The sequence below is a fragment of the Balaenoptera ricei genome, chromosome 8 (genome assembly GCF_028023285.1).
Source record: "Balaenoptera ricei isolate mBalRic1 chromosome 8, mBalRic1.hap2, whole genome shotgun sequence".
NCBI classification, from domain to species: Eukaryota; Metazoa; Chordata; class Mammalia; order Artiodactyla; family Balaenopteridae; genus Balaenoptera; species Balaenoptera ricei.
Window position 1 is genome coordinate 59,845,554 of NC_082646.1, and position 13,798 is coordinate 59,859,351.

General features: G+C 54.9%; 1 protein-coding gene across 3 annotated transcripts in view; it reads left to right on the plus strand.

Annotated features, from left to right (window-relative positions):
- The window catches only part of GDPD5 (glycerophosphodiester phosphodiesterase domain containing 5), a 96,895-nt gene that overhangs the window by 12,689 nt on the left and 70,408 nt on the right, over positions 1-13,798 (plus strand). The window contains exon 1 of one of the 3 annotated variants that reach the window (XM_059930787.1): positions 3,540-3,603. The exons of the other annotated variants lie outside the window; for them this stretch is intronic. The gene's annotated coding sequence lies outside the window, so the exon portion shown is untranslated. Of the gene's footprint in view, positions 1-3,539; positions 3,604-13,798 lie in introns of those variants that run through there. 3 annotated transcript variants of the gene reach the window in all.

A 13,798-nucleotide genomic window follows, 5' to 3' on the forward strand; every position in this document is an offset into this window, starting at 1 on the left:
CTCAGGCCAGGGCTCCCAAGGGCAGGTGGCGAGTTTAAGGTTAGATAGATGGGGGATTCCTGGTGGGTGGGGTAGCACCTGCCTCCTCAGCCAGGGATTTTTTTTTTTAATTTTTAATTAGTTAATTAATTAATTAATTTTTGGCTGTGTTGGGTCTTCGTTTCTGTGCGAGGGCTTTCTCTAGTTGCGGCAAGCGGGGGCCACTCTTCATCGCGGTGTGCAGGCCTCTCACTATCGCGGCCTCTCTTGTTGCAGAGCACAGGCTCCAGACGCGCAGGCTCAGTAGTTGTGGCTCACGGGCCCAGTTGCTCCACAGCATGTGGGCTCTGCCCAGACCAGGGCTCGAACCCGTGTCCCCTGCATTGGTAGGCAGACTCTCAACCACTGCGCCACCAGGGAAGCCCCAGCCAGGGATTTTGAGAGCCTGGATTTCCTCCGGCTCACCCAGTTAAACTCATCCAACCAAAGGTCAGTCATGTTTGTTGAGTCCCTCCTTGGAGTAGATCCTTTCCCATGTGAAGTCTCCTTTAATGCCCCACTTTGTGGGTGGGAATCCCAAGGCTCAGAGAGATGAGGCGACCGGCATGTAAGTAGGGCGAAGGAGCCTGGGCTCTTGATTCTGCACAGCCCCCAGGGCACCCGGGCCCAGCCATGCCCTCCGGGTCCTCAGCAGGGTGGAACACAAGGTGGTCAGGAGTGAGGCCGTTTCTGGTCTAGGAGGGGGCCCCATGGGCTGCGGGGGGTTAGCTGGGGCTCCTGGGACTGCCCTTTCCCTGGAAGAAGTTGGCCAAGGAGGTGCAGGGATCAGGAACCCAGGAGTTCTGGGCTGCGGCCAGTTCTGAATGCCCCTGTGAACTTTAGTGTTTGCTTTTGTGGAGGATCAAGACTGATTTCTTGTTGGCTCTGGACACATGATAGTTTACCTTTTATAAAGCACTTTGATATTCATGATGTCACCGAATCCTCCCGGCAATCTGTGAGAGGCGGTGTGGGACTTGTTTGGGAGGGCCGGAGAGGGTGAGCTTTGGAGTCAGACAAACCTAGGTTTAAATTCCAGCTCCCATCAACTCTCTGCCTTCAGACAGGTGAGTAACCAGCTGAGCCTCAGTTTGCTTATCTGTGAAAGGGACAATCGTTCCCTGCAACAAATAGTTAGCTGTCTTGCTGGTTGTGCACATTAGATAAGGTCTGTAACCACTGGTCCAGTGCCTGGTGCAATGTAGTAGTTTTTGTGATTTTTTATTTTTATTTTTTATCATCCACCCCACTTTATGGATGGGAATGTAGAAGCTCAGAGGGGGGAGGTGACTTGCCTGAGGTCACGTGGTGATTTAGCTTCATCCTCCAGACTTCCTGTCTGTGGCCTTTTTTCTCCAACACCTCCTTCTCTGTCCTCAAGTGACCCAGCACCTCATTGATCTATCCAGGTCTTTAATGTGTGACACTGAGGAGGCCTTGTGTCCCCTCCCCCCAGTGCCTAACAGCACTTGCCTGGCACACAGTAGGTACTTTAAAAATGTTTGTCCTGTGCCTGAATATGTTGATGAGTTGGTATAAAAATATAAGAAGTATTTTTTCAGGCAGCTAAGGCTTGTGTCCCTGAGGCTTCCTCTTGCTCCCTGTTCCCTTTAAAAACAACCCTTTAATAGTTTTGGTTGGAAACCTTTGTGAAAAGGAGTGATTGCTTCCTTTCCCTGCACGAGGCCCACATGGTTAAAGTCCCGGGATGGGCCCTGTGAACACTGACTGAGCTGCTGGGACAGCCGAGACCAGCTGGTCCCTGCACCCCGTGGCCCTGGGCTGCTCGCCTGTTCAGCAGCAGCTTCTGCCTTTGTAGGTTCCTGACTCTTCTCCCCCTGCACCTTCATTCTGCTGCCCACAGACCTGCCTCCAGCAGCCCGGCACCTCTTTTTCCTCCCCTCTTGCTCTTGTGTGTGTTTCCTAATTTGCTGCTTCTACCAGCTGGGGACTGAGAAATGGGACAATGGAGCTTATTAGAATTGGTTCATTGATTCATTCATTCATAACTATTCAACCAGCCATTGTTGACCCTGGGTCTTACTAGGGATTCCATCTATCCATCCATCCATCCATCCATCCATCCTGATTGAGGACCTCTGCAGTGGCTTGTGATCAATCAAGATGTGACCACACCCTCCTGGCAGCACACGCGGGGAAATCATGATGTACATAGCAAAGGCCAGCACAGGACTTTACAGTTTATAATCTGCCTCTGCCTGCAGTACCACACTGCATTTTCACAACAGCCCTGAGAACAGCATTATCCCTGTTTTGCAGACAATGAAAGCAGAGCTCAGCAGGAGAAGGTCTCTTGCCCAGTGGCCAGCAGTGAACACAGCATTGCAATGGGAACTCAGGTCTCCAGGCTGGCCTGTTACCTCTTCCCTCCTCTGGGCTCCGTTTGCAAGCCACGTGATGCCCCGTTCATTTACTGCTTCTGTCACAAAGGAGTGTTGTTGGTGGCTTGGGTGGGATCTTCCGCCTCTGGAATGGTCAGCACGGGGGAGTATGCGCTTGCCTCAAACACCCTTTAGTGCGCATACTTGTCCTGCGGTGGACGTGGGCATACCATCTAGTCCCCACTGCCCGGACTAGGGCTCTGGGGAGCCCTAGTTCCCTGGGATGGTTAGGGGTCCCAGGACGCATACAGATTTGGGAAATGTGAGGTCACATAAGTCAGAATGGGACTTCTCCCTTTAATGTGTTGATATGAATGAGGGATCCCTGACAGGTGGCACGGGTGCCACCAGCCTTTCCCAAGCTTGTCTGAACGTGCAGCTCCTTTGTCACAGAGCAGGGTCTGGGGCGGATAGCCTAGAGAAGACACTGGGCAGAGCTGGTCAGCGAACCCTCACTTTCCCATTTTGCACAGAAGCCTCCAGCTAGAGCTTGTTTCTTGCCCAGGGCAGCTTGCCTTTTGAGAGAGGATCCCAGGGAGCACCATTTTGCCCCAGGAAAGAATTGGTAATAATGGGGGAGTTTCAGGCAGCAAGGGGAAGTGGAAAGTGGAGATATTTTGATTCTTTCACCCACCAAACGCACATATCTCAGACATCTACTGTGTGCCAGGCACAGAGCCAGCGTTTGGAAATGCCAAGACGCGTCTGACTAAGAACCTTCCATTTCATTTCCCCGTGCACACTAAGGGTTTTTAAAGAAAGACAAATGCTAGCCTTAAAAGGAAGAAGTGATTTTTTTTCATTGTTCTGGGTCTTCATGGCAGGTGGGTGGGTGACGCAGTTACTTGATTCAGTGGCTCTTTAGTCCCGGGTCCTGAGGGGTGTAAAGGGAGATTGTTCCAGGAACAGTTACCCTGGGCAGGGAGTGCAGATATTGTCAGGAGTGTGGGGAAGCTCAGAAGAGGGAGGAAGGGAAAGAGGGAGGCGGGAGGGAGGGAAGCGGGGGGAGGGAGCACTTCCGGCTCCATCAGCCTGAGCTGGGGGGTGAGGGAGCTGGGGTGAGGCTCTACACAGAAGAACAGAGGTTACCTGGGGGTTGGAGGGGTGGGCAGGCTCTGGCCAGCCGGGGAGGACACTCTTGGAAAAGCAGCAGCCTGGAGCAAAGGTACAAAGGTGTCAACAGGTGGGTTGCACCTTCAGGGCACTGTGAGGAACCTGGGGTGATGGGGGCAAGAGGGAGGAAAGGGGGGACATTGGAGATGGGGCTGGAGAAGCTGGCTGGGGCGGCTCACGAGGGTCCGAACACCAGCTGAGTGGGTGCCTGCATGACTGGGAACACCTTGAGGGCCAGGCCATTCAGCCTAGTGTGCCCAGCACCTGGCTGCTGCCTGGTAGGTTTATGGACTGACTGGACTCTTCCGCTCTGGGATCTTGAACAAGTCCTTCCCTGCTCTGGACCTTGAGTTCCTCATGCTCATAGTCAGGCAAGGTCACCTAGCGTGTCCCTTCCAGCTCTGAAGGGCTCTCAGGAATTCTTGGCATGTATGCAGGGGAGGACCAGACTGTTTCTTCCCCAGCCTCGAGGTCTCCTGGGCTGCCCTAGCTGGGCAGGGGCCAGAGGCTCCCTGGTTGGGGGTCAGACGTTTGCTGGGGCGGAGGTCAGGCTGGCTCTGCTGGAGGAATTCGCTCCTCATTCTCTCTTTCTTTCAGCAGTTAGCCTGCTGAGCTCAGGATGAAGTGCCCTGATGTGCTCACTGATGGCTCTTCTAAGGCCCCAGACCGGGGCGGGGGGGGGGGGGGGGCGTTGAGCCAGGCTGGGGTTGAGGGTTGTGTGCATGAAGCAGCTTGGTGTAGGGTAGGAAGTTCTGCTTCTTCCTTCTGTGTGAAAATGGGTAAGTTACTTGAACTCTGAGCCTCAGTTTCCTCATCTGTAAAATGGGAACAATATTAACTCCCACACTGGGCTTTTGTGCCAATTCAATGAGATAAAATTTGTGAAAGCATATAGTAAACCAACACCCCCCCCCCCCCCCCCCCCCCGCCGCCGTAGTCCTCTAGCCCTCTGGCCCACTCACCCCTTTCCCGGAAGTGCTCCCTGGTGGCCACTCACTAATCTCCACGCGGACTTCTGTTGGGTACATTTTATCCAGGCCACAGCGATAGGAGCCCATGAATTATGTACATGTTGCACATGCAGGCCAGGCCTGCGTGTTTGCATTCCTGTGTCTGTGTGCCTTCCAACTGGAGGAGAAATGGCGCTGCCCCTCTGGTCTCCTGAGCCCTGGGACCAGACACCACCCCTCCCCAGCTGTACCCCAGAGGCCTGCAGAGAGTTGGGTCTGGCTTCTGGGGAAGGGTGAGGGGCATATGTCAGGAACTCCCCCTCCCCAACTTGTCTGTTCTGCTCACAGGCTGGGTCCAACAGGGCTTGTCTTATACAGGGGACTCTGACCTGTATCCCTGGGGGCAGAACAAGACTGTCACCCTCCATCCCTCCACTTCCCAGGAGGCATCAGTGGGAGCGACTCAGATCTCTGGTGTGGATGCTGCTTTATTTCAGCAGGGCCTGGGGTACCCCCTCTGGGAGGTCCGCAGCCTGTCACACAGAGTGTTTGGTCAAAGCCACCCTGCCCAGGATGGGGTGTAGGGCTGGGCTGTACCCAGCCTCCTTTCCCCAAGAGTTCTGAGGGTCTGTCTCAATGCCCTTGTTCCTGAGTGTCTCCCAGATGGTCTGGCCCCACCAGGGCTGCAGGTTGGAGGCAGACTGGGATAGGCTGGCCCCAGAGGTACCACAGATGCTCCCTTGGCTTCCGCTGGCATGGAGTTGGGGGCGAGGGAAGGGGCAGGCAAGGAGCAGGATACTAGTAGAGTAGCAACGCAAACTTAAACAGTTTATTGAAGAGCCCAGTGAACATAAAGGTCTATCCCCCTCGCCGACCTTAAAAAGCCCTGACACACCTGGATTCCTGTCCCAGCTCCACCCCGTGCCTGTGCAACCTTGGATTTGTGACATGACCAGTCTGAGACTCAGCCTAGGCTGAAGTTCACAAGGTTGGTGCGAGGTCAAATCAAACCACCCAGTGGGTAGGACACCTACTAGGGTGCCGGGCATGTAGTAGGCCACCTATTTGCAGAAAGGATTTAATTCCAGCCCAGAGCAAAGCAGTTGGGTTTTTAGATTACTTGACCTGTGATTTCTGTAAGCAGGAAAGAGGAAATTTCACTTAAGGCTCCATGAAGTGGTCAGTGCAGCTTAGATACATTCTCACACTCATGAGCCCAGCACAGGAGGCTCTAGTTCGCCGGGGCATTCGGGAACTCGTCTCTGGGACCAGGCAGCCCAGCAGCCCTGGGTGTGAGTCCTGATTCTGCGTGCTCGCCAGTGGCCTAGGGCGAGTCCCTGGTCTCCTTGTTCCTATAACAGGACACCGAACTCTCAGGGTTGTGAGATTCGGATGAGAAATTACCTGTAAAGTCTACTGGAAAACAAAAAGCACTACTGATGCGTAGTGGGTGCTTGGGGGAGGGTGGCCTGGGGTGCAGGCCAGTGGCTCAGGAAGCCGAGACTGTGTTTGTTCCCCGTTCTGGTGACCAGCAGGCTCTGTGACAGCCAGCTCAGTGGAGCCTCATTTGCTTTGCTTAATGGGACAGCTGGTTAATTAACCTCTGAGTATTCCTGACAAGTGCCCCTGTGAACTTCCCGACACGTGTCAGGGTCAGCCCTCTCCACACCTTGTCACCCTTGTGCTCAGCTGGCCAGCCTTGGGCATGAGGCTGTGACCCACCACCCCATCCCCTGATTCTCAGCTCATCCCTCAGATGACCCCGTGGAGCAGTTGCTGTGCTGGGGACCGAAGGAGCAGGAGACAGCTCTGCCCCAGGAGCCCGGTTCTGGGTGGGCAGAAAGGGAGGATCCAGAGAAGGATCAGTGACAGGCACCTGGTCAGGGGATGGGGGACAGTCAGTGGGAACAATTCTGCCTGGCTTGCTACCAATTCCCTGTGACCTTGAGCACCTGACCTTTCTCTCTCTGGGCCTCAGTTTTGCATCTAAAAGAGGATGTTGGGAGAGGTGATCCCAGGAAGCTGTGGGCTAACATGAAGCAGTGTGAGGTGAGGAATGATCTCTGAAGCCAGCCAGGCCTGGAGTTCTCACCCTGGCTCCTCCATGTCCCAGCCTTGACCTTGGACAGGTCACCCAGCCTCTCCAAGCCTGTCTGACGGGGGTATGCTGGCCCTGCTAGCACAGGGCAGACACTGATAGTGGATGCCCTGCCCAGCACTGTCTGGTGATGGTGGGCCTCAGGGCAGCTTCAGCCTGTCCCCTCCTCCTTTCCCAGTTTCTCCTGCAGTACCCAGAAGTTCCCCAAGAACTCTTGCCCCCAGCAGATCTGGGCGGCCGGGGAGCATTGTTGACCTCAGTGCTGAGTCCACCAGGGCTGTATGTGTCACTCGTGCCAGGCGCCCCAGGGTGAGGATGGAGCTGAGGATCCTCTGCCTCTTAAACGGAAGGGGAGGTGCACACACTAGAGCCAGCCTCCAATCTTCTTCGGCATCTTGGAAACTTGATCCTTTAGAACCACAGAATCTTTCCCAAATCTTGGAAGCATTGGATTATGGAACCTCGGAATCTTGGCTCTTTGAAATCAAGACTTTGAGAATCAGAAGTGACCTTAGGAGTCATCTGATCCAGATCTCCAACCAGTCTTATGTAGCCCCTCTGCAGACCCCTTGGACACCCCAGGGTCGGGGGCTTACTCTGCAGCCCCGTGGTGCTGGCCTCAGGCTTCAGTCAGGTCACAAGGCCTCCCTCCGCCTCCTTGTGGTCATGATTGACCCCCAGGCCCACACCTCCGGGGCTGGTAGCTCTGACAGGCAGCTGGGAGGGAGCTAGGGCTCTGCTCAGCTAAGAATAGAAGGCTTTGTGCCAGTTAAGTAGCAACATGATCATATCAGGCCTCCCAGCCAGGCCTCAGGGAGCTTATGAGGCAGGATCTGGGGTCACCGTGGGTCCTCCTGGGTGGTGGAGGGAGAGGATGGGTGAAGGGTGCTGGGACAGCCGCCGGGCTTCCCTAGGACTTGTCTCCCGTTTCCACATGATGATGATTTGACTTTTTCCATCAAGTAAAGCTCATTGCTCCTCCCTTCTCCTTCCTGGGGCTGGCTGGAGAGCATCACTCAGCGTTCCCCAGGAGTGCTGGGGAAAATCTCTTCTGGGAAGAATTCAAACAAACAAACCAGCCTCTGAGAGGAACGAACAGATCAATGAAAATGGCTTCGTCTTCAAAGAGAGAGCCAAGGATGGTGGCCATTTATTAAGCACCTACTGCATGCCAGACCTTGGGCTCAGCATTTTGTGCCCTTGCCTCCTCTAACCCTCACAGGGGAGGTATCCGTATCCCCAAAATGCAGACGAGGACACTGAGGCCCAGCTTGTGCTTGGCAGAGCTGGGATTGAAACCAAGGACTGTCCTACCTTGTTCTTTCTGGGGACAAAGGACTCCTGAGTCAGGGGAGAGGTGAGAGTGGGATTCTTGGCGAGAGCCCTGGGCACGGAGGACGCTGTCTCTCAGTGCAGTTGTGTTGCTACGGTACTGGATTGGAGGTTAGATTGTGATCCTGTCACAAACATAGTAGGTGCAGGCCCCTGTTTGTAGAGTTGGAATGAAACCAAATCCCTTGGGTCTCAGATTCCCACTCTGTGAAGTGAGCAGAGGCTGCCTGGGGGTTGAGGTTGCAGCTTCTGATTCCTGGGCTTTTGACCAGGAGTGTCCTGGTCCCCCTCTCGGCAGGTCACTGGTGTCTCCCACCTCCCCTCCCCCTCAGAGGTTATTCCCAGTGTGCGAATTGGAAGGAATTCCGGGTCACCTTCTGATTGTACAGACAGGAGGACTGAGGCCCCAGGAGGACAGGGACTGGCCCAAGGTCATGAAGTAAGTGGGCCTGAGAGCACATAGTAGGTGTTCAAGAAATCCCTTCTTCAATCCAGGCCGATGCTTGCTCCCCTGTGGGGTGCTGCTTCTGTGTGGAGATCTGGGGGGCCTGGGGTGGGCCAGGGGATGGAGTCAGCTGGATCCTGGCAGGCAGGGAGGCAAGGGCCAAAGGCCCGAGCCTCTGTCTGTAGTGCCCCAGACTCATCTATGCTTGCGCCAACCCTGCCCAACTTAAATGTCCCCTCTTCTGTGAAGCCTGCCTGGACTCTCCCCCACAAAACGTCTCCTAATCTCCCTCTCTACTCCAAGAGTGAGAATCTTTTTTTAACTGTGGGTTTTTTTTTTTAAAAAACCCACATAACTTAAAATTTACCATCTTAATCATTTTTAAGAGCATAGTTGATAGTCTTGACTATATTCACATTGTTGCACCACAGGTCTCAAGAACATTTTCATCTCAAACACCTGAAGCTCTGTACCCACTAAACAACAACTCCCCATCCTCCCACCAGACCTTGGCAACCGCCACTCTACTTTCTGTTTCTATGAATTTGACTCCTCTAAATACTTCATGTAAGTGGAATCATGCGGTGTTTGTCTCTTTGTGATTGGCTTATTTCACTTGGCATCATGTCCTCATGGTTCATCATGTTGTAGCACCTGATAAGAGTTCCTTCCTTTTCAAGGCCAAATAACATTCCATCATATGTATATACCACATTTTGTTTATCCATGTGTTCGTCAGTAGATACCTAGGTTGCTTCTGTCTCTTGCTGTTGTGGAAAGAGCAGAAGTTTTGAAGTTGAGTGGGCCTGGGTCAGATCCTGGTTTCCAGCATCACTTGAGTGGTAGGTCTGGGTCCTTTGTCACTTGCTGTTGTGCCTAATGAGGTTGCTGCAAGGATGCACGGAAAGGTGCCCCGCACACGGCGAGCTCCCGGTGAGCGGTAGGGGGATTCATTCTTGTTATCCACTTTCCTCCTAGCGTCAGATCCCTTCTGGGGTTTATAGGACCCACATACTGAAGCTCACCTTGACCCCCATCCACCAGGGCAGCTCAGCATCTGGTGAGTCTTAGAACAGTGTCACTGGAGAGCACCTGGGACCAGAGAGGGTCGGGGACTCACCCAGGTTCACACAGCCAGGCCTTGGCCATGCTGGGATGAGACCAAGGTCTCCAGCCTCCCAGGCTGGGAACCTTCCCGCTGCAGGCTCCAGGATCCGCAGGCCTTGTTCTTAGGAGGGACTGGCTCTCCAGGGGATAATTCTGCAGCATGCAGGGCTGAGGGAGGCAGGGAGCAGGGAGACGAGCGTCTCAGGCTTATCTGTGAAAGGCAGAGGTGGGTGGCATCTGCCAGGCTCCTCTGATCACCGCCTTCTCCAGGTGACAAGGGGCTCGTGTCAGACTCATTTCCATGGTTCGGGCTCATCTAAGGTCCTTGCCTTGCACCTGGGAGCTCACTCTGCTTTCGTTCACACTCATTCAGCTGTTCCTTTGCTTATCCCTTCCCTGGTTGTTTATTCAGCAACCACTCCCTGAGGCCTGCTGTGGGCCTGGAGACCAGTCAGACCTTGGAGGCATTTAGTATGGCATGGCAGTGAATAGTGTGGACTCTGGGGCTAAACTGCCTTGGCTCAAATCCTGGTTCTGCTGGTTACCAGCTCTGTGACCTTGGGCAAGTTGCTTAACCTCTCTGTGCCTCAGATTCTTCTTCTGTAAAGATGGGATAATGATGTTCCGGTTACTGCTGTTACATAACAAATCACCCCGAAACGTAGTGACTTTATGCAAGAACAATCACTTTAACCCCATGGTTTCTATAGGTCAGGATTTAAGATGGGCTCAGCCGAGCAGTTCTGGCTTATGCTTACTCACGTGGTCTCAGGGCTTTGTTTCTCTCTGCGAGCTCATCTGCACTTCCCCACAGTATGCATCACATTTGATGTCCTGGCCTTGGAAGTCTCGTAGTGTCACTTTAGCCATTAGTCCCAAGCCCTCCCAGATTCAAGTGCGGCGGGTGATAACATAGACCCCACCTCTCCATGGCAAGAGGGACAGAGTTATAAGGAGAGCGTGTGGGATGGGAGATACTGCTGCAGATGTCTTTGGAAATACAATCTGCCGGAGTTGTAAGAGTTAGATGAATCAAAACACAGGAAATATCTAGAACAATGCCTAGGCATCGTAAATAAATGATAGCTATATATAGTCAAGGGTGATTTTGACCGTATGCAATTTACTTGTGGTGTGCTGACTTTAGGACCTGATTCCCACTATAGAAGTCAGTTCATTAACCAGCAGCATTTCCCATTTGGGTACTGAGGGATCTATAGGAGGTCAACATTCCACGCAGAGGGAACCAACTGTGTAAAGGCTTGGAGCTGGAGAGTGGAGTCCCTGAGGCAGGGACTTAGCTCCAGTTGGCTGGGGCTCCCCTGTGTGCGAGGCCAGGAAGGTGAATTGAGGCCTAGTTGAGAAAAGCTTTGTATATGGGGTATGTTTGCTCCTATAGGTCCCAGGGAGCCCTTGGCTGAAGTATGCGGGGCTGGAGTGCCCTACTGGAGGAGCCACTTCTGAGGTGGAATCAGCAGGGCTGGGGCAGGGGTGGGAGAGAGGACAGGAATGATGGGGCTCATACCCAGGTGTTCGCCTGGGGCGTTTGCTTCAGCTTTGCATGTGCTGTGTGCATCCCCCTGGCTTGCTTTCCCACCCCTGCCAGTATATCGGATACTTTGCCATTTTTTCTCTGCTTTGATTAGCTCTCCTGCAGAGGGAGGTAGACGGTTACCACCCTCTGGGGGGGCGGTGACTGCCTTGGCAGCCAGCCCTGGGGCAGCCGGCAGGGCCAGAGAACACCCAGTGGCCACCTCCTCTGTCCCCACCCCATGTGGAGAACAGCCCCTGCACCCCTCGTGGTCTCCCCTTCCAACAGCCCTCCTCCTCTGCAACCTTGCAAGGTCCAGATGGAACTGACCCCAAGGGTCGTGGTATCCAGCCCCCCTCACATCACAGGTGGGGAAACTGAGACCCAGTGACTTGCTCCACATCCCGCAGCAAGTTAATCAAGGAGCCCGCCTTGGGCCCTTCGTGTGGCTGCAGCCACGTGTGGTGGTGCTCAGGACTCCTCCCCGCCAGGCCCTCCGCCCACCGCTCCCAGCCCCCCTCTAAGGCCACTGCTCCCTCCTGAGAGAGGTCATGGCTGGGAATATGATTTCAAGGAAAGAAAAGAAAGTCTTAGCAGTTGTGTAGCCCTGGGAAAGTCACCTTGTCTCTCTGAGCCACAGTTTTCTCATCTGTAAAAGGAGCGTGAGAACACCGACCCCAGCAGGGTTGTCCTGAGGATCAGATGAACCCACGAGTGCTGAGTTGTTAGCTCTCTGATGCTGGTGCCGAACCTGGAAAAGGAATTGCCAAGGGTTACTCGGAAGGGACATTTGAGCTGTGATTTGGAGGCAGGGCAGGACTAGGGCTGGGAAAGGAGGGGATCTTGATCCTAAAAGCTCTGAGCTGTGACTGGGCTGGTGCAGCCCTTCCCTTGTATAATATATGAGAAGGGGTCCAAGGGAAAGATGGGGGTGGGATCCAGGGAGCATCCCCCGTGCGGGCAGCCTCCTCCCCTAGCGCTGAGAGGAAGGGCGTGATGAGGGAGGGCTTCCTGGAGGAAGAGTTTGTGGAAACAGAGGGGAGGAAGGGCTGAGGCAGATAGAGGTCCTCCGGGGTCCGGCATTCCCCAGACCCTTGCACTGCATCCATGAGATCCAGCCCCAGCCAAGCCAACCTTGACTCCTGGAGCCCATGATGCCCAGGGAGGCTGGTGCCCCGAAGGAGGCATGCTACTTCCAGGAAGCTGTGTCTGTATGGGCCTGTCTGCACATCTGCACGTACTCCATGAGCCCGTGTGCTTGCACCGAGTAAGCATAAGTATTTGCCTGGGTCTGTCTGGGAATGTGCGCTTGGTGTATTTTTGTATGTCTACGTATATGCATTTGCAGGCCCTGTGCGACATCTTGTAAAGGCAGACAGGTTAGAATGCCTCTAAAAGGGGACTAAGTGCTCATGTGTTTTAGCAGAACAAAGAGATAGCCCTTGCCCCAGGGAGCCTGTGGGCTGTGGGGAGATCCAGACCTCACTGATGGGGCAAATTCAGCAGAAAGACAATTCCCAGATTTGGGAAACCTCTCCTGGGGCCCCTCTGCGCTGAGCTTGGCCTGGGTGCCGGGACCCAGAGTCAGACCAGGCCCTGGCCCTGCACTTCTGGAACCAGCCTGTGGCCATCACATGTGCAGCCAGTCACCAGCATGGCTGCTGAACTAGGGCTGTACAGGGCACACGGAAACAGAAGAAGGCCGGCTTGAGTCTGCCAGGAGAGTCAAGGAGGGCTTCCTGCAAGAGGAGCCTGAGCAGAGGGACGTGAGGGACGTTTGGTGGGAGGTGAGGGGACGGGGGCGGGGAGAGCAGAGCAGGGCTTGGTGTCGGGTGGGATTTGGGGGTGTGAGGAGCGGGGAGGTAGGGAGGGTAAGTCTGGTCTTCCAGGCCTGGAAGACTGCGAGGATGGAGGCACCTTGAGTTGGGAGAAAGGGGGAGGAGCAGGTTCAGGGGCATGTGACGAGTTCCCATTTGGCCACTGTGGGTGTGAGGTCCCTGTGGGGGGGAGGATCAGAGGGCCATTGGATACTTGGGCCTTGCGCTTGGTCCGGGCAGGGACGGGGTGTCTGAAGCCACGGGAGTGGTGGTATCGCCCTAGAAGAGTGTGCAGGGCAGGGCAGGAGGGAGGGGCTGGGCCAGGCAGAGAGGGAAGCCAGCTAAGGCGCAGGGGGGCAGCCGGAGGGGGAGGAGAGAAACCGGAGCGACTGGTGTCCTGGAAGCCAGGGAAGGAGGACGTTTCCAGAAGGAGGGCGAGGGCCAACGTGTCAGGGAGGACTGAACCATCCAGGCGGCTTCCTCACGTGGAGGGCATAGTTGAACTTGGTGGGAGCAGAGGGCGGTGGATCTAGAAACAGGTGGGAGGGAGGAAGTGGGGGCGTGGGTGTCGACAGGTCTTTCAGAAGTTTGGATGAGAAGGAAGGGACGAAGGGAGTGCTAGCTGGAAAGGGGTGGAGGGGAATGAACTGGGTGAGACTCCGCCTGTTTATTGCAGAGGGAGGAGGAGCCGGAGATGCGCACCTATAAACCCCTGCTGTGGTCCTCTGCACCCCGGAGGGTTGGCTGCAGAGAGCAGGGGCAGAGGAGGTGGCCAGGTGGCAGCCCTCCGTGCCACCCTGAGTTCTGCCAGCTCCAGGGCCTCCATCCACACTGGGTGTGGGTGTGAGGATCGGGGGCCCCCACTTTTGACCTCCTAGGAGGCAGAAACCCCACAAACTCAAAGCATCCTCATAAACCAGGTTCCAGGTCAGTGGTTGAAGCTCAGGGCTGGCGGAGTTGGCCTCCTGTGGTTTTGTCTTCAGTG